The 21215-nt window shown below is 42.9% G+C and overlaps 1 long non-coding RNA gene and 1 pseudogene across 1 annotated transcript in view; one reads left to right on the top strand and one right to left on the bottom strand.

Annotated features, from left to right (window-relative positions):
* Positions 1–21215, bottom strand: part of LOC141139198 (uncharacterized) — a 1175459-nt gene that overhangs the window by 962657 nt on the left and 191587 nt on the right. The gene's annotated exons all lie outside the window — the stretch shown is intronic.
* The window catches only part of LOC141139179 (cytochrome P450 2B11-like), a 44130-nt pseudogene that overhangs the window by 5128 nt on the left and 17787 nt on the right, over positions 1–21215 (top strand).

Raw genomic sequence — 21215 nt, 5'->3', positions numbered from 1 at the left:
TAATGCCCCAATGGCCAGATAAAAGCAAGCAAAGGGCTGCATCCGACCCCCGGGCCACAGTTTGGAGACCATTGATCTATAAGATAAGAAAAAACATTAAGCATGCTGTGTGAATAGCAACAGATAACAAATATATTGTGGGGTTTTCTCAAATTTGACTGCAAAAGTGGAAATACAAATTAAAACTTAATTCCAGCCTTACCTTTACCATTTTCTTTCTCAATGTATTTTAATGACGTTTTACAAATACAATATAAGTAATGTAGACAATTTTGTGTACATCTTAAGTTTGGAAATGCAATATTGACAAAAGATCCTTGTATCAATTATAAAGTTCCAAAGTAACTCTCAACATCTTTGTAATGATAAGTTGTTCAGTAATATTATATGAAAGCTATGACAAATGCTACTTTGTAGTTTAGTACTATTGCTCAAAAATGTTGGCGTTGGACTATAACTGCCGTAACTGAGCAGAAAGCAAATAAAAGAAGAGGAGGGATAGTAAAGAGGCCACAGACCCTTTGGATCTATAAGAGATAGGGTAGGACAGAATGGGAAGGGACATTTTTAAGAGATGGGAAGGGGAGATCTTTATCCCTGAGGACAAGTCAACCCTCTTTTTAGTGTTATAGCTTTATGGCTCTTTGATTAGGTAGAGAATAGGCTATCATATTTTTATAAAAGAGCCCCCCCTGTTTGATTCACAGCAGAACTCCTGAACAGGGGAAAGGTTCTAACCCGAACAGCAAACCCCTTTGAAGTCTATGAGAGCCAAACAGGAAAAATCAAAAGTGCCCATTTTAAAAGCTAATATAGTAATTGGCCATAAAAGGGGTATGGGGGTCCAGATACTGCCCTGGGGGAAATGTATTAATGCAAAGATTTTTTTTTTAAAGTGATCGTTTTTTCAGGAGCAGTGATTTTAATGATGCTTAAAGTGCAACAATAAACATGAAAATGTCCATTAAACATAGTGCCTGGGGGGGGGGGGGGTCCCCTAAGTCTGCTTGTAAAGTGGCACATCTGTAGCATGCATAGAACATGCTGCAGCAAAAATGACATTTCTAAAGAAAAAAAAAAGTAAAAAGTTTAGGGAATCATTAATGACAGGAATAGTACCACTGGATTGGCGTAGGGCCAATGTGGTGCCTATATTTAAAAAGGGAACAAAGTCTTTACTAAGTAACTATAGACCTGTTTAACTTCTATAGTCGGGAAGTTACTGGAGAGTTTAATAAAAGACCAGATAGATGAGTTCTTGCTGGAAAAAAATATTTTAAGCAACTGACAGCATGGATTCATGAAAGACAGAAGTTGTCAAACAAATCTGATTTCTTTTTATGAGGAGGTAAGTAAAACCTTGGACAGAGGGGTGGCTGTGGACGTGGTATACTTGGATTTTGCAAAAGTGTTTGACAAAGTTTCCCACACACAGCTTATGTGTAAGGTAAAGTCTACAGGCTTGGAAATATCCATTTGTAAATGGATAGAAAACTGGATAAAAGACTAAATTCAGAGAGTAGCGGTTAAAGAGGAAGTAAACCCTCTGGAAAAAGAAAAATAAACACCCTAAAAAGACAAAGGCATAATGAGCTAGTATGCATATGCATAGCTCTCGCCGTAATATACGGCGAGAGCTTTTTGTTTTTATTTCTATTTTTCGGGTGTGGTGTGATTGATGATAGATTTACATTAGGGGACACTTTTTTTTTTTTAATAAAGTAATTGTCAAAAACTGTATTTGTGTTTTTATTACTTTTTGACACTTTTTTTGGTGAATGAGTAGGGCTACTATGTGCCCCATATGCATTCACATGGGGTGCCAGGATCTGGGGGCCCCCTTGTTAAAAGGGGCTTCCAGATTCCGGTAAGCCCCCAGCCCACAGACCCTCACAATCACCAGCCATGGTTGTGGGGATGAGGCCCTTGTCCCCATAATCATGGGGACAAGGTGTCTTGGAGTGGGTGGGGCAGAGCAAAGCACCCACCCCCCCCGTTTTTTTTTTTTTTTTAATTCAGCCATCAGCGGGGAAACCCATTGACAGCTGATGACTCATCAGTTGTTAAGGATGCTGCGGCCAGTTTCCCAGCCCCACTCCTTAACAACCAGCTTATACTGCGCCCTGATTGGGCAAAGCTTTGCCCAATCAGGGCGCAAAATACACTGTGTGGCGCTGAATGCAATGCAGGGCATTCGGCAGGGTGAACACCCGCAAAACACCTTGCAAATTCGGGTGTTGGACGAACAGCCAATGTTCGGCCCAAACTCCTGCTCAGGCCAAACCGTTTGTTCAACACTAATAGAGACCATATTTTTAAGAATTTATCATGTTTATCCTCTGAGATAGCTGTTCATTTTCATCGATCACTGGGCCATTTAATCAAGTTTTGACATCTGAAAAGCTCATTGTGGGTGATTTCCACAAATGGACTATAGTTTGGTGACACTGTTTATAGATCTGATCATTTTTGCCATGAAGCATCAAATACATTGAATTGGTTTATTCAACCACTTCATTATGGTCTTTGTGCAAATTGGATTTTAGAACTGTATTTACCAAAGAGTAAACGCCTGGGCGTTTTAGGGCATGACCACAAAATACAGTATGTAGAATAGTCCCCTTTTGTCCAAAGCCTCGAAAGCAGGGAGTCAATTGTCAGGAACATAGATTGCTGTGAAAAACTATTTGTTCCCTACCTGATTTTTTATTTATTTGCATATTTTATTTCTCACACTTAAATGATTCAGATAATCAACCAATTTTTAATATTACACAAAGACAACCTGGGTAAATACAAAATGCAGTTTTTAAGTGATTATTTCATTTATTAAGGGAAAAAAGCTTCATTTTGTATTTACCTGGATGATCTTTGTGTAATATTAAAATTTGTTTGATCTGAATCATTTTAAGTGTCACAAATATGCAAAAAAAAAAAAAGTCGGGGGGGGGGGGGGGAATATGTTTTCACAGCACTGTATTTGGAAATACGTGTCAAGTAGCAGCACAGTAGAAGCTTATGTAAATATACCAAGGCTAAAATGTTAAAAGAACTCCTGGCCATGGAAGACCAATTATCCTTCCAAACCTCTTCTGAACTGGTTGTATCTATTTCTTTCTAAAATATCATATATTTAACTTTGGAATAGGTCTTGGAGGAGCATATGGATGCTTGCATAAGGAAGGTGAGCCCAGGAGAGGAATCATTCAAAAATGATGCTCAAAATCAATAAAAGCTAATAGAGTAGTTGTTTAAGATAATAGAGAAGTTGCATAAATATGTAGTTGTATAAACTGAAAAAGTTCCTGTGAAGATGCTTCACATTGCTTCCGAAAGTAGTCAAAAGATTGTATACCATCTGTGGTGTAAAATGAATAAATATCTGTTAAGTCCTTTTGAGCCCACCAATTATACCTGTTTGGGGTCTCAAGTCTAGGCAACAACATAGGGCATCTCATTAGGCCAAGCAACAGTAAGTGAGGTGAGATGGGATCTCCAGTAGAGATGTGCATGCCGGAAACATTTGTATTCTCTCGTTTCAAATTTGTTTAAGTTAATAATTTTCTTTTGTTGTATTCATTATGTTAGAATAATTCGTTTTTGGAAATTGTTTTGTATATTTGGATTTGTTTCACATATTCGTTATTTTCAAATCGATCTGAAATTCATTTGAAAATTAACTCAAATTCAAAATGGAAACCTATTTCTGCAATGAATTTGAGCCCGTATAGATCTGCGCAGATCAATGCAGCTTAACAGAACTAATGTGAACAAACCCTAATGCTAACCACAAAGCCACAATTTTTCTTGTCACACAATCACTAACCTTTGAACTAAGCGCATTTATGATGGTAAATGATCTGCAGAATGCTAAATTCTCCAGCCAGTGTTGCATTATAATAACTTTTTCCTATTGTTGGGCGGAGACTGAGAGAAGTTGGAATTCTGCCAGGTCTGCTGAAGGAGAATGTCAGGAAAGGCTGTCACAACAGAAACATAAAGACTGTCTGACTGTGTATAAGGGAAAAGTCTTCTCTGCACAGACACGGAAGAGAGGGAAACGCAATAAACATACAGCACAGAACTGTGAGTAAAGGGAAAGTGTTTACTTGGAAAAATTGTTAAAGTTGTTTAGCTTTAAGCTTCTTTTACATAAAAGACATGGCTTAACTTTAGCAAAAAACTGCCTATACAAATGTAAGACATCTGTATATAAAATAAATGGTGTCGCTTAATCACTTCCTGCCTGCGCTATAGCCGAAAGATGGTTACAGCATGGGCTTAGTTTGCCGGGAGGGTGTCCATGTCCTTCAGATTCAACTAATCACAGATTGGGGTAAAGGGCCAATCACAGCAGCTCTTTACCACGTGATCAGCTGTGTCCAATGACAGCTGATCACGGATGCAAACACAACCCAGTCATCGGCTTCTCTTTCCTCACGCTGACAACGTGAGGAGAGAAGAAAAAAGCTGATAACCGGCTTGTGTTAAAGGGACATTGGCACAGATAATCAGGGCACTGTCCAGATTATCAGTGCAGTCCCACCAGTGCTTTTACCTCCTCTTCTGGAGTCCCCTGCCAGTGCTGTCTGCTTATCCTCTCCTCTTGGTGCCCCCTCATCAAACTCTGTGTTAGGGGGGCACCTATGTGCATGTTCTCCTGACCTGGGCAGTGTGCTTCACAGGATTTGAGTGGCAGCAGCAGAAGCCAATGTCTCCTGTGAGATCAGGAAGAGAGAGCAGCAGTGCTGCAGCTGGGATATCGCTGGATTGTGAGAGGATTCAGGTAAGTGTTTAGGGATGGGGGTGGTGGGTGAGGGGCAGAACAAGTAGTGGGACATTTTTTATTTCATGCAGGGAATTCATTAAGGTAAAAAATATTTTGACTTTAGAATTACATTAAGAAATATACTATATTGTCGAAAGTTTTGGGACGCCTGCATATGAACTTTAATGCCTTCCCAGTCTTAGTCTGTAGGGTTCAATATTGAGTTGGCCCATCCTTTGCAGCTATAACAGCTTCAACTCTTCTGGAAAGGCTGTCCACAAGGTTTAGAAGTGTCTATGGGAATGGTTGACCATTCTTCCAGAAGCGCATTTGTGAGGTCAGGTACTGATGTTAGATGAGAAGGCCTGGCTCACAGTCTCCGCTCTAAATTATCCCAAAGGTTTTCTATCGGGTTGAGGTCAGGACTCTGTGCAAGCCAGTCAAGTTCCTCCTCCCCAAACTTGCTCATCCATGTCTTTATGGACCTTGCTTTGTGCACTGGTGCGCAGTCATGTTGGAACAGGTAGGGGCCATCCCCAAACTGTTCCCACAAAGTTGGAAGCATGAAATTGTCCAAAATGTCTTGGTATGCTGACGCCTTATGCCGCGTACACACGAGCGGACTTTACGGCAGACTTGGTCCGGCGGACCGGACTCCGTCGGATAATTCGATCGTGTGTGGGCTCCAGTGGACTTTTTTCCCCAAAGGTTCGACGGACCTAGAAATGAAATATGTTTCAAATCTTTCCGACAGACTCAAGTCCGGTCGAAAAGTGCGCTCGTCTGTATGCTAGTCCAACAGACAAAAAATGATGCTAGGGCAGCTATTGGCTACTGGCTGTGAACTTCCTTATTTTAGTCCGGTCGTACGTCATCACAAATTCGTCGGACTTTGGTTGATCGTGTGTAGGCAAGTCCGTTCATTCGAAAGTCCGTCATAAAGTCCGTTGAAAAGTCCACCGGACCTAGTCCATCGAAAAGTCCACCCGTGTGTACACGGCATTAGAAGCACCCTTCACTGAAACGAAGGGACCAAGCCCAACCCCGAAAAGCAACCCTACATCATAATTCCCCTTCCACCAAATTATTTGGACCAGTGAACAAAGCAAGGTCCATAAAGACATGGATGAGCGAGTTTGGGGTGGAGGTACTTGACTGACCTGCACAGAGTTCTGACCTCAACCCGATAGAACACCCTTGGGATGAATTAGGGTGGAGAATGTGAGCCAGTCCTTCTCATCCAACATCAGTGCTTGACCTCACTTCTGGAAGAATGGTCAAAAATTTCCATAGACACACTCCTAAACCTTGTGGACAGCCATCCCAGAAGAGTTGAAGCTGTTATAGCTGCGAAGGGTGGGATAAATCAATATTGAACCCTATGGACTAAGCCTCGGTTCACACCAGAGGCGGCACGACTTGCAGGTTGCCTCACCGAGGCGACCTGCACACGACTGCCCATGCGACTTGCAAAACGACTTCTGTATAGAAGTCTATGCAAGTCGCCCCAAGTCGCCCCCAAAGTCGTACAGGAACCTTTTTCTAAGTCGGAGCGACTTGCGTAGCTCCGATTAGAACGGTTCCATTGTACTGAACGGGACGCTACTTGTCAGGCGACCTAGGTCGCCTGACAAGTCGTCCTAGTGTGAACCGAGCCGAAGACTGGGAATTCATTAAAGTTCATGTGCGTGTAAAGACAGGCGTCCCAATAATTTGTATTACACTATATTACTAAAAGTAACTGACCGCACATGGTTCCACCGTGCTACCAGCAAACTAACCCTGCCATTTATCACCACAGTGTGTGTGTAGGCGTTGTATTCCTATCCAGCCACTTCTGAGATTTACACAACTCTAAACCAGCAATGTGTGTTGGGGGGGATGCAATACAACTCAATACAACTCAATGTGTGAAAACTGGTTGCTCTTGTGTGGCCATCTGGAAAATGTGGAAAGCTGTCCTTGAGACCCTTTGTAGTTTTCACCCTTTGTTAAAATCAGAACGGCTATAGGGTGGTGCAGTCTCCAGGAGGGGCTGTGTGATGCTCAATTGTTTTTTTTTTTGTTTTGTTTTACTTTATTTAGAGTGGCATATAGTGACACTTCATTCCTGTCACTGTATAGCTGCACTGAGTGCTGCACTGCTCTACAATGACATCCAATGCAGTGCGGAAAATGAAGACTTGTTGCTGCACATTGTCCATTTCAAATTGACAATGACAGAGAATTGTAGAGAATTGGAGAATCTGCAACTCTGCTGGGGGTGCTTGGAAATTACATTTTGCTGTCATGGTTTCAGTCATCTTTAGGAAAAATAAGAACTCTATTTAAAGATCTCCTGTTACTGTCACTTTTCCCAGTCACATTGATCGGTTGTAAACGTGGATAACAATATAGATAAAAAACATGCAGAACAATAAAAAGTAAATAAATCCTATGGGGATTACTATCATTACAAGCACTGTGCTGACCCTTTGGTCGAAAAAAATATAACATGTTATAATGTTTAAGATTCACAGTCCAATTTTCTCTACAAAAATAAGACAATGGGTTAAAATGTATGCATAGCCAAAAAAACATTTTTTTTCCTTGCTTTTGGATAGAGCAGGGAAGGGTTAAAAATGCTGTCAGTTTATTTATTGTTTAGTTCCTCTTGGAGAGATTTTCCTTCACTTTCTGCTCAAGAGATGCAATAGGAAGTGTAAGGAGATCTCTACAGTGTCAGGGGGAATCCTATGTTAGACAGATGAGACTGGAATAGGTGCCTCCATTGGAAGAATAACCTTCATCTCTTCTAGTGACTTCTCTAAAATGTTACATTTCCATTTTCTTCTGTTTTAGTGACAGTGGTCACCAAGACGAACAAATGCCTCGTACACACGATCGGACATTCCGACAACAAAATCCATGTTTTTTTTCCGACGAATGTTGGTTCAAACTTGTCTTGCATACACACGGTCACACAAAGTTGGTCAGAAATTCCGAACGTCAAGAACGCGGTGACGTACAACATGTACGACGAGCCGAGAAGAAATGAATGAAGTTCAATAGCCAGTGCTGCTCTTCTGCTTGATTCTGAGCATGCGTGGCACTTTGTGCGTCGGAATTGTTTACACACGATTGGAATTTACGCAAATGGATCTTGTTGTCGGAAAATTTGAGAGCCAGATTTCAAATTTTGTGCAACGGAAATTCTGATGGAAACTGTCGGATGGAGCCTACACACGGTCGGAATTTCCGACAAAAGGTTCCCATCGAACATTTTCTGTCGGAAAATCTGACCGTTGATACGGGGCAAAAGAGGGCATAACTACACTCGAATACAGACAGCTATAAATTAAAGAAAATAACAGACGTGCTAATTATTTTCTTCTTCATTTAGTCTTGTGTTTTTGTTTTCCTTTTCTTAGATATCACTAGCAACATATTTTCCATGGAACTTATCACAATCCTTTTATCTGTCGTGGTTGTCCTCGTCTTGGCCAATGTTTATAACTACAAGAGGAGACCTAAGCACAAGAATTTACCTCCTGGGCCCAAACCTTTACCCATCATTGGAAATCTGCACATGCTTGTCAAGAATGACCCTTACAAATTATTTATGGAGGTAATACAGACATATTCTCTTGCTGTTAAGGCATAGTTTGATATATGTTTTTTTAAAGTCCATTAACAGTATTAACATGGAGCATTTGGTTGGCATTTCTTCCACCTTTTGAACATACCACGCAGTGCTAAATTAAATTAAATAAAGTTCATAAAGACTCAATTTTAAATATTAATCTGGGCCCCCCTTTGAGTTTGTTGGATCTTTTATCTGTAAGCCCACTTGCTATAGTGCCACATGGCCAATCTGTCTTTGACAGGAACTTCAGTACAGTCTTCTGTACTTGCAAGCTCTATCTAGGAACAACAGCAACGTTAGCTTCATGTTTTCTATCACTTTTCACCAATTCCTGAGTTTCTCCTGTTTGGGCATCCCAGGCAACATTTGTATCACCTATTATATATTTTCAGCTCAAATTGAGTCACCACAGTTGGGGTTTAGACAGTTATTGATGCTGATTAGTGGCATTCCTCTCTGGCATACCAGACCTTTAGCCATAAGAAGAAGATGGTACTTCAATCCTGATCATCTTCCTAGTGCTGGGGCTTACTCAATGCTTCTCTGCTGGCCACGCCTATCCTTCTGAACACTGTATAACTGTCAGGAACCATGAATCAGACGGAAACAGAAAATGCAGTAAAAATCACACCATTTAATATAGTGGTAAAAATGGTACAAATAGTAAACGTAGTCAAAACATAGCCAGGGTTCGGTAACTAAGGATGAACACCCGCCAGTTCGGTTCGCACCAGAACTTGCGAACGGGCAAAAAATTTGGACGAACATGTGAACACCATTAAATTCTATGGGACACGAACATGAAAAATCATTTGCTCATTTTAAAGGCTTATATGCAAGTTATTGCCATAAAAAGTGTTTGGAGACCCCAGTCCTGCCCCAGGGGACATGTATCAATGGCAGGCCGCAGGAAAAGAGGGGGGGACAAGAGAGTTTTATCTATATTGCCGAGACCCAACAATTCATTACAGCCTCGATCAGTTTTAAATGACTTTTTTCCTTTTAGAAATGTCATTTTGCTGTGGTACTGTTCTAAACACGGGAAAAATGTGCCACTTTACAAGCATACTAAGGACACCCCCCAGGTATGATATTTAAAGGAATATTTCATTTTTATTGTTTCACTTTAAGCATTAATAAAATCACTGCTCCTGGAAAAAACGTCCATTTTTAAAAACTTTTTTTGCATTGATCCATGTCCCCTGGGGCAGGACCCAGATCCCCAAACACTTTTTATGACAATAACTTGCATATAAACCTTTAAAATGAGCACTTTTGGTTTTTCATGTTAGTGTCCCATAGACTTTAACGGTGTTCCACAGCTTTCTAATTTGCCGTGAACACCGCATAATGTTCGCTGTTAGGCGAACACCCAAAAACTTGCGTTCGACTCAAACATCGGGCTCATCCCTATCGGTGACCAAACGGGTAGTCAGAACAAGCCAGGAAATCGGGGAGCCAGAAATCAGCGTAGTCAGAGCAGCAGACAGGATCAGGAACCAGAAGGGACGACAGCCAGGCAAGTCTTCAACAAGAACACAGCAGAGAGTCTCGAGATATGTTGACCAAGGCGAGGGTACAGGAGATCTAATCCATGCAGCTTAAATAGCCAGCAGGGCTTGTTAACCAGCAGGATATGATCACCAGGTAAGTCACTGAGGAATGATCAGTGCTGGCAATTAACCGACAGCTGAGCAGCCTGAGCTCTGGGAAAGGAGGGCTGAGCCCAGCCCTGACAGTACCTCCTCCACAATGACCCCTCCCCCTTGGAGGGCCACCAGGTTTCAGGGGAAAACGTCCATGGAAAGCACAGAGGAGGACAGGGTCGTATACGTCTGAGGAAGGGATTTAAGAGCGCTTCTCCGGACTGTACTTTTTCCAATAAACCAGGTACTGTATGCGCCTTATGGGAGTCAATGATGGATTGTACTTCATACTCCTCATGTTTCTCAACCTGTACTGGGTGAGGACGTGGCACCGAGGTGGTGAAGCGGTTGCACACCAAAGGTTTTAATAAGTAGACATGAAATACATTAGAGATAAACATATTAGAAGGAAGGTCTAAAGCGTAAGACACTGGGTTAATCCTGCGGAGCAAACAGAAAAGCCCAATAAACCGAGGTGCCAATTTCAGTGAGGGAACACGGAGTCAGAGGTTGCGAGATGACAGCCAGACCCTCTCCCCGACTTGGTAGGAAGGCGCAAGTAGGTGTCAGCATGGAGACTACCTATCATTAGCACATCGTAAGGACTCTTGGACGTGTACCCAAGTGGAACGAAGACCACAGAGATGCTCCTCTAATGCAGGAATGCTCTGAGGAACAAATGAGTCAGGCAACATGGATGCCATAAACGGGGACAATCGGGAAGCGGAATTAACGGCATGATTGTGAGCAAACTCTACCAAAGGTATAAGGTCTGACCAGTTGTTATGATGGTCAGAAATATAGCAACGTAGAAACTACTCCAGGGACTGGTTGGCTCGTTCTGCGGCCCCATTAGACTGCAGATAATATGCAGAAGAGAAGGAAAGCTGAATTGCCAACTGTGCACAGAAGGCTCGCCAAAACCTGGATACAAACTGGCTACCCCTGTCCGAGACAATAACCTTGGGTAGCCCATGTAATGGAAAGATCTCCCAAGCAAAAATGAATGCCAGTTCTTTGGATGTAGGCAACTTCTTAAGTTGAATGCAATGTGACATTTTCGAGAACTGGTCAACCACCATAACTGTGTTGCCCTGGGAGTTGGGTAACGCCACAATAAAATCCATAGACAGGTGGGTCCAAGGCCTCTCTCCATTGGGTATGAGTTGTAGTAGGCCCACTGGAAGGTGTCGTGGTGTCTTACTCATAGCACACACAGAACAGGCAGCTACAAAGGCAGCTACATCAGCACGGAGACTAGGCCACCAGAAATGTTGGGAAATAGCCCAAATGAGTTGATTCTTCCCAGGGTGGCCAGTAGCCTTGGGAGAATGGTAAGCCGGGAGCACAGCGATGCGAAGACTCTCAGGGACAAAACAGTGGTCACAAGGTTTCTCAGGAGGAGAATGAATCTGAGCGGCAAGAATTCTGTCACCCAAAGTTGAAGTGAGACTGGTACGAACCGTAGCCAGAATACGATCGGCAAGTATCACAGGAACAGGAATCGACTCCATCTTGGAAGCGGAGGAAAACTGTTGCGACAATGCATCAGCCCTTACATTCTTAGTACCGGGTAAGAATGAGACTATATAATTGAAGCTTGACAAGAAAAGAGCCCATCGCACCCTTCTGGGAGAGAGGCATTTAGCCTCAAACAAAAATGTGAGATTCTTATGGTCAGTCAGAATGAGAACCAGCACAGTGGTAGCTTTGAGGACATGCCTCCAATCTTTAAGGGCTAAAATGATCGCTAACAGCTCTCTGTCACCAATCTTGTAATTGCACTCCGCAGTCGACAATTTCTTGGAAAAGTAGCCACAAGGATGCATAACTCTCTCAGAGGTAGAACATTGAAACAAAAGAGCGCCAACTCCAGTCTCAGATGCATCAACCTCAAGGATAAAGGGTATCATAGAATCAGGATCTGCCAACACAGGAGCAGAAACAAAGGCAGCCTTGAGACTCTCAAAGGCATTAATGGAATCTGGAAACCAATTTTGTGGGTTACCGTTCTTTCTGTTCATATCAGTCAGGGGTTTGACCAGAGACGAGAAGTTACAAATACATTTCGGATAACAATTGGCAAAGCCAAGAAATGTTGCAGTGGACGTAAACCCATGGGTTGGCCACTATAGGACATAAAGTTTCTCTGGGTCCATCGAAAAAACAGCAGTAGAAATGACATAACCTAGGAATTTAACTTGTTCGCGATGGAACTTGCACTTCCCCAATTTACAATACAGGTTATTTTCTCTCGGCCTCTGAAGCACATAACAGACATCTGTGGGGTGGCTATCCAGAGAATTGGAAAATATGAGGATATCATGGAGATACCACCACACACTGCAAAAAATCTCGGAGGACATCATTGATAAATTCCTGAAAAACTGCTGAAGTGTTGCAAAGGCCAAATGGCAATACGGGATACTCATAATGACCTGTTCTGGTATTAAACACAGTTTTCCATTCGTCGCCCTCCTTGATCTTCACGAGATTATATGCCTCTCTCAAAGGTACATACAAGGTCTCAGCTCACCACTCTTCACAAAGAAGAAGCTAGCACCAGCAGGAGATGAAGATGTGTGGATGAATCCTCGAGAAAATGCATCTGAAACATACTCCTCCGCAGCTTTGTCCCCCCGAGACAGACAAAGGGTGAACCCGGCCATGAGGGGGTATGGCACCAGGTTTAAGTTCAATTGCGCAATCATATGACTGGCTTGACTTTTGTCAAAGACATTGCTAAAATTGTGGTACTCCTCTGGCAGGGAGGAGAGTGAAGAAGTGCACAAGATTTTAACCACTTTCTGAAAACATGTCTTACTGCATTGAGGCGACCAGGAAAGAACCTCAGCACAAAGCCAATCAAGAGGGGTTGTGCCTCCGTAACCAATAACCACCGGAAAATGAGGAGAAGAAATGACTTGGAATTGTATTGTCTCTTGGTGAAGAGCCCCTACGGCCATGGTCAACAGAGCAGTCTCATGAGTCACATGGGCAGGCTGTAGAGGTCTCCCATCAATAGCCTCAATAGCAAGTGGAGTGGCAGAGTTCCTTAGACACAAAGGCACCATCTATGGACAGGCCTGCAGCCCCAGAGTTGATTAGAGCCTATATCTCAATGGACAACTAAGACCAAGAAAGGGTAACCAGAACCAGGGGCTTATCCTTCTGGATAACTGGGGACCTAAAAATGTCACCTAAGGTCTGTCCCCTACAGGACCTCAGGTGTAAGCGTCTCCCCGGACAGGTAGGACAAGACTTCAAAAAGTGACCTGCCTGGCCACAATAAAGGCACAATCTCTCCCTCCTCCTAAAGGCCCTCTCATCTGCAGAGAGATGTGTGAACCCCAACTGCATGGGTTCTACCTCACTGGCAGACTTGGTACCAGGAGGTATGGGGAGGTAAGGGAGGCAAGGGTGGGACTACAAAGCTCAGAGCCAAACATACAGGGGGCTTCCACAATTGCTCCCTAAAGGAAGGTCTCTCTCGGAGTCTGGAGTCAATGAGAATGGCAAGTGTGATCAACTTCTCCAGCTCAGTGGGTATGTCTCGGGCTGCTATCTTATCTTTGATGTTATTCGAGAGACCATGAGAAAAAGCAGCCATGAGGACCTCATTGTTCCAAGCAACCTCTGCTGCCAGAGTACGAATTCAATGGCGTAATCAGCAACAGTTCTCGCACTCTGTTTGATGGATATGAGGCTCTTGGCCACAGAAGTGGAGCATGTGGGAATGTCAAATACCGTTTTAAAGGAAGCCACAAACTCTGGGTATCTCAGGACAACAGGTTTTTGCATCTCCCATAGAGGGCAAGGCTCTCTCAAAAAGCAAAGATATCATGAAGCCTACTTTGCTTCTGGCCATGGGAAACGCTTGGGGCAGCAACTCCAAAGTATATCTCAATCTGGTTGAGAAACCCTCTGCATTGAACTTAATCGCCCCTGAATGGCTGGGGAAGTGGAGTGGAACCAGACATACCTCTTATAGAGACCAGAGCAGCAGCAGGGATGGCCTGTGACACAGGTTGTAGCGGAGCAGCCACAGTGGGAGGGTCCAGGTGAGCAGTGCGAATAAGAAGAGTTTGTAATGCTATGGCAAACTGATCCATATGGTGATCCTGCTCATCCAACCCTTCTGAATTCATGGCCTTCGCCTACTGTCAAGAACCATGAACCAGACAGAGACAGAAAATGCTGTAAAAATCACACCAGTAATCCATGTCCTTAGTCAGCTTATCTTTAGCATACTGTTTGCAGGCTCTCTTGTGCATCATCTTTAGAAGAGGCTTCCTTCTGGGACAACAGCCATGCAGACCAATTTGATGCAGTGTGCAGCTTACGGTCTGAGCACTGACAAGCTAATCCCGACACCTTCAACCTCTTTAGCAATGCTGGCAGCACTCAACTATTTCCCAAAGACAACCTCTGAATATGACGCTGACGCTGAGCACATGCACTCAACTTCTTTGGTCGACCATGGCAAGGCCTGTTCTGAGTGGAACCTGTCCTGTTAAACCACTATATTTTCTTGGTCACCATCCTGCAGCTCAGTTTCAGGGTCTTGGCAATCTTCTTATAGCCTAGGCCATCATTATGTAGAGCAACAATTCTTTTTTTCAGATCCTCAGAGAGTTCTTTGCCATGAGGTGCCATGTTGAACTTCCAGTGACCAGTATGAGAAAGTGAGAGCGATAGCACCAAATTTAACACACCTGCTTCTCATTCACACCTGAGACCTTGTAACACTAACGAGTCACATGACACCGGGGAGGAAAAATAGCTAATTGGGCCCAATTTGGACATTTTCCCTTAGGGGTGTATTCACTTTTGTTGCCAGTGTTTTAGACATTAATGGCTGTTTGTTGAGTTATTTTGAGGGGACAGAAAATTTACACTGTTATACAAGCTGTACACTCACTACTTTACATTGTAGCAAAGTGTCATTTCTTCAGTGTCACATGAAAAGATATAATAAAATATTTACAAACATGTGAAGGGGGGAACTCACTTTTGTGAGATACCATGTATATACATATTTACAATAAGCATCCCCTCTTAAACTGTGGCTGCAGGTTCTGGAAATAGGGGACCTGAAGAAATGGCTCCTTCGGGGGTAAGTGATATACAGACATCAAAGGATGAAAAATGCATCTCTTTAATGCTAAAAAGACCATTAATTATGTTTTCTACTGTATGTTACATTTACAGCTATCTAAAAAGTATGGCACAGTATTAACTTTTCATTACGGAAGGGAAAAAGGTGTCTTCTTGTTTGGCTATGACACTGTTAAAGATGCCCTACTCAACCATGGCGAAGCATTTTCCAACAGACCAAAGCTGATGTTACTTTCTAAATCAACAAAAGACAATGGTAACACTTTTTTTTAATTTAATAAATGGCAAACAATATGGTTCATGTACAGTATTTGAGTTGTACTTGTTCTCTGTTGTACTCTATTCAATACAATAGGTGAAAAAAAACTACCTGTTGATCCTGCCAGAAATACAGTAGGATGATAACTATCTGTGCTCACTGTTATCAGTTAGCAATGTTCTCAACTATCTCTGTGTACTACAGAACACCTTCCCCATGTTGCAAAGAGATGCAGGGGGTGGGGAACTGTAATCCTGTCCTAGGGCCATAACACCATTTCTCCAAAGATATGGTACAGAAAGTGAGCATTTTTTACCATATGGCAGGAATTGTGTTGCTGGCAGAATTACCAGGTGAAAATCACAATTGCGTGGCCATGCAACACTGTACCCAAACTAAATTTGTATCATTTTTTTGAGACCGATAGTTTTCTTTTGGTGTAATTTAATCACCACAGTGACCGAAGACCGAAAATTTTGAAGAAAAAAAAAAAGTTTTTCTTAGTTTCTGATTATAAAATTTTGTAAACAAGTCATTTTTCTTCTTCACTGATGTGCACCGATAGGCTGCACTTATGAGGTGGCATTGAAAGGCGGCAATGATAGGTGGCAATGATAGGAGGCACTGATAGGTGGCACTGATTGTCACAGATTGGCACCACTGGTGGGCACTGTTGCTGCACTGATGATCAGTGCCCTGTTTGTCAGTGCAGATGTCCCCTGTGTGGATTTGCTGTTTTTTGGCTCTCCTCTCCTCATGCCCTGTGATGATTTTGATAAAGCATGAATCTTATGTGAAATGCGTCAACCTTTTTGTCCCTTCAGTATTGATTGATTTTATGGACTTTATGTTTTTTTGTTTACAGCAATAAAGCCGCTTTCTGCATAATTTGAGAGTGCAGCCATCTGATTATTTGGTCTACTAACCTGCAAATCCTGTTTACATCTGTGATCAGCTGTGATTGGACACAGCTGATCACGTGGTAAAGAGCCAGCATTTTTTACTTTTAACCCCGATCTTGTTCGGACGCAGCAATCACAGATCACTGCCGATTCGCACCGCAGGGAGTGCGCAGGCAGTGCAGGCATGGGAGGACATCATACGATGGACTCCCAGCAAAGTGTGGCCACGCTGTAGCCGTCATTTGGCTATAGCGTGGTCGCAAAGAGATTAAGGAATTCATGTTTTCTGTGTGCAATGAAAAATTGAGGTCCAAAGATCAGATAAAGTAAACACTAGGAACCATTTCCTATTTCTATCAATAGCCCTAGATCTGTATTGTGGGCAGCATTTTATATCTGACGCTTATATTTGTTGACACCAAAAAATTACATTCTTTCTGTTTAGGTGTTTTTTTTTCTAACGGTGAGAACTGGAAGACAATGAGAAGATTTGCTCTTTCGACACTTCGAGATTAGGGGATGGGAAAAAAAGCTATAGAAGACAAGATTAGTGAAGAAGCCGAATGTTTAGTGCAGACAATTAAGTCTTATGGAGGTGACTGTTTTGATGTGTCTGAGTCTTCTTTATCATTCATTTTATGCCTTATGTTCCGTGAGAAAGACATTTTATTACATTATACCTACTGTTTTTTTTTTTTTACTTTTTTTGCAAATGTATCCTTTGTTATTGGAATGATCTTAGATTTCTCCTTAATGGCCATTTCCATGTGTTCCTATATGGGCAGATCAGGCTGTCTTTCTCTTCTCATTCTTGGGCATGTTTTTCTATGATGATTGCCATATCTGACACATGTGGGTGTTTGAATCCACCCCAAATGCTCATTATGTGAGGAACTTTAGAAGTGTTTGTACAAAAACAATATGCACATCCAAGAGGTCCACATACAGTACAAACACTCCCATCTGAGCCACTGGATATCTGAACAAATGTCTTTTGGCCTTAAAAATCAAGGGCTCAAAAAACTATGTTCAGCAGATATGATAGTTTCTCAAGCCAGGTCCTTATACTGGTGGTGATGAGGTCTGACATCACCAAGATACCGGGACTAAAAGGAAATTACTTGGTATAACATATGACCCTTTATATTGCATATTTATCCCAAGATAACGTCCATCTTGGGAGCTTGTGATGAAATGTTGTTTATAAATAGCATGATTATACTGCTATATAAGGAATTAAAAAATAATCACACAATGGGGGTGATTTACGAAAGCCATGCGCCATCAATAATGGCGCACGGCGAGGCGTAATGCAAATTTCCATATTTACGCGATGGTGCGCTGGTAACAGAGCTCGAATCCCCTATTTACTATAGCGATCTCGGCGCACGGGAGAATGCAATCTGTGCGCCACTATGGACATGGCGCACAGCATCTCCAATTCAATATTGACAAGATGGAGGTGTCAATATTATGGGGTGATGTAAAGAAGTTTAGTAACAACTGCCCAAATAACAAATATGAAAAAATTATTATAACTATAGCGCTCGCAAACAATAAATAAATGGAAAATGAAAAGTAAATAATAAAACAACACAAAGTCCAAAACAGGTGACTCCACATGACCCCCAGCTTTTCAGTCTGGTGGGTCTCTTAAGGCTTGGTATGGATGTCTTTAAGATGGTGAATAGGAGATCAGGTTATCAGATCCAGGATTACTTTGTGTGATGTTGACTTCAAGCCCGTAGCGGTCTTCTCATGGAAAAATAAACAGTGGGCCTTTTTTTTTTGATTCTTTGGCAATTGATCCCTCAGCGATGTCGCCATGTTGGTGCTCCCGGTCAACTCCCAGTACGGGGCCCGGACACACCACGGACTGCCGGTGACCTCTCACCTCCTCCCAGCTCCCAGCTTCAGAGTGATGGCAGTCAGGGGAGGAGGAGGCGGAGAGGAGGGAGGAGGAGGAGTGGAGTGGAGGCCCTTCCTGTGTCCTGGCTGCTTCCACAATTCCCACATCTCCTGCACGGAATGGGGGGTGTTGTGCACCTGAATTTTTTGAAGCACTTTTCTCCTCTTTACTTTGGATTGGAGCACCTTTAAGTCACATGTTTTGGACTTTGTGTTGTTTTATTATTTACTTTTCATTTCACATTTATTTATTGTTTGCGAGCGCTATATTTATAATAATTTTTTCATGTTTTCAAGTGATTAGCACTTTGTGTATAGCAGCTGCAATCTTATTTCACTGTTTTATTACACCATTAGCGCAAGTTTATATATTTAGGATATATTTTTCAAGTAACAAATATGCCCAAAATAGAATGAGAAAGTAACTTTTTTAAAGAAAGCCTGCTGTGCCTGCAAGTACGCTTAGAACTGCGTGAGATCAAAGTAAGCAGTGCGCATGCGCAAGCGGCTTTTGCGCTTGTTCACATGAGTTTGTTCACTGCGCGGCCAGAATCTTAGTAAATGTTAAGCAACGTACATGCAATTGCATGGGTTGAACGGGCGCACCTCTAAACTTGACATTTTTTTTTACGCTGGTTCAGGTCTGGTATGGATATTAAGGGGAACCCTGTGGCAAAATTTAAAAAAAAATGGCGTGGGGGTCCCTCTAAATTCCATACCAGGCCCTTCAGGTCTGGAATGGTTTTAAGGGGAACCCCGCGCCAAAATTGAAAAAAAAAATGGCGTGGGGGTCCCCCTCAAAATCCATACCAGACCTTGCAGGTCTGGTATGGATTTTAAGGGGAACCCCGTGCCAAAATGTTTAAAAAAATGGCTTGGGGTCCCCCCCAAAAATTCATACCAGACCCTTATCCGAGCACGCAACCTGACAGGCTGCAGGAAAAGAGGGGGGGATGAGAGAGCGCCCCCCCTCCTGAACTGTACCATTGCACATGCCCTCAACATTGGGAGGGAGCTTTGAGGTAGCCCCCCAAAGCACCTCGTCCCCATGTTGATGGGTAGAAGGGCCTCACCCCCACAACCCTTGGCCGGTGGTTGTGGGGGTCTGCGGGTGGGGGGCTTATCGGAATCTGGAATCCCCTTTAACAAGGGGACCTCCAGATCCCGGCCCCCCCTGTGTGAATTGGTAATGGGGTACCCCTACCATTTCACAAAAAAGGTGTCAAAAAGTTTAAAAAACACAAGAGACGGTTTTTGACAAGTCCTTTATTAATTTCTTCTTCCTTCATCTTCTTTCTTCTGATCTTCCTTCGGTGTTCTTCTTCTTCCTCCATCTTCTTCTTTCTCCATCTTCTTCTTCTCCATCTTCTTCTTCCTTCGCTCTTCTCGTCCCACATCTTCCTCCAGGCTTCTTCTCTGCTCCGTCCGCACGATTCGCCTCAGTGGGAGTCTTCCGCCGTGTGATGCTTCGGTTCTTCTGACATTACTTATATAACGGAGGGCGGGGCGAACGGGGAACTTCCCTGTGGCTTTCCCTGTGTTGTCAGAGGGGGGCGGGGTCACCCGTTTACGTACCTGGGTGACCCTGCTCCCTCTGACAACATACCGTCAAAAACCGTCTCTTGTGTTTTTTAACCTTTTTGACACTTTTTTAATGAAATGATAGGGGTACATTTGTACCCCATTACCTTTATACACGGGGGGGCGGGATCTGGGGGTCCCCTTGTTAAAGGGGGCTTCCTGATTCCAGTAAGCCGCCAGCCCGCAGACCCCCACAACCACTGGCCAAGGGTTTTGGGGATGAGGCCCTTCTCCCCATCAACATGGGGACAAGGTGCTTTGGGGGGCTACCTCAAAGCACCCTCCCAATGCTGAGGGTATGTGGCCTGATACGGTTCAGGAGGGGTCTCGCCCTGCCAGGTTGCGTGCTCGGATAAGGGTCTTTTTTATTTTGGTTCGGGGTTCCACTGTGGGAAAATCACATGCCGTTTTTATCAATGAACTTTTATGTGTATTGTCGGACCGACAATTCATTAATAGCCGCGAGTAGTTTTAAATGACTTTTTTTCCTTTGAAATGTCATTTTGTTGTCAGACTGTTCTAAACACGGGAAACATGCACCCCTTTACAGGCATACTATAGACACCCCCCAGGTACGAAATTTAAAGGAATATTACACTTTTATTGTTTCACTTTAAGCATTATTAAAATCAGTGCTCCCGAAAAAACGGCTGTTCGTTTAACTATAACTTGCATATAAGCCTTTAAAATAAGCACTTTTGATTATTCATGTTCGTGTTCCATAGACAATAACAGTGTTCGCGTGTTTGAACAAATTTTTTGCCTGTTTGCAAGTTCTGCTGCGAACCGAACGGGGGGTGTTCGGCTCGTCCCTATTCACTATAAACATTTGTTAGTCCAGTCCTGGAAATCTGCATCTGCTTTACTATTAATTAACCATAAAAATTAGGTTTCTGCTGCTAGATGTGCCGAATGCATCTACCGCATGTGCGACCGCTGTGTATGTGAGATGTGAAACTGCTGTGTGCGTGGAGGTATGTACCCATAGCGCATATCTGGTTCCCGGAAGCAGTGTCCAACAACATCACGCCGCTCCAGGAAGTTGCTTGTACTGCTGCTAATTTCTTCCCACCACCGTGCCCCGCTCACTGTTCTCTGAGGAAGAGATGATCCCTATTTGCAAATTAAGATCATTTTGTATTTATTTTTACATGGGGTGGTGTTTGTGTGGGTCATGTGTGTATGTCTAAATGATTTGGCCTCAAAACACACACCTACTTCCTGTGTACAGATTTCGGGCCAATGTATATTGCTTCCTGCTTCAGTGTGTGTGTGTATATATAGATATATCTATATACAGTATCTCAGAAAAGTGAGTATACCCCTCACATTTTTGTAAATATTTTATTATATATTTTCATGTGACAACACTGAAGAAATTACACTTTGCTACAATGTAAAGTAGTGT

This window comes from Aquarana catesbeiana, linkage group LG04, assembly GCF_042186555.1.
Source record: "Aquarana catesbeiana isolate 2022-GZ linkage group LG04, ASM4218655v1, whole genome shotgun sequence".
NCBI lineage: Eukaryota > Metazoa > Chordata > Amphibia > Anura > Ranidae > Aquarana > Aquarana catesbeiana.
Note: the sequence above shows the minus strand (reverse complement) of the source record. Positions and strands in the feature narration are given on the sequence as shown.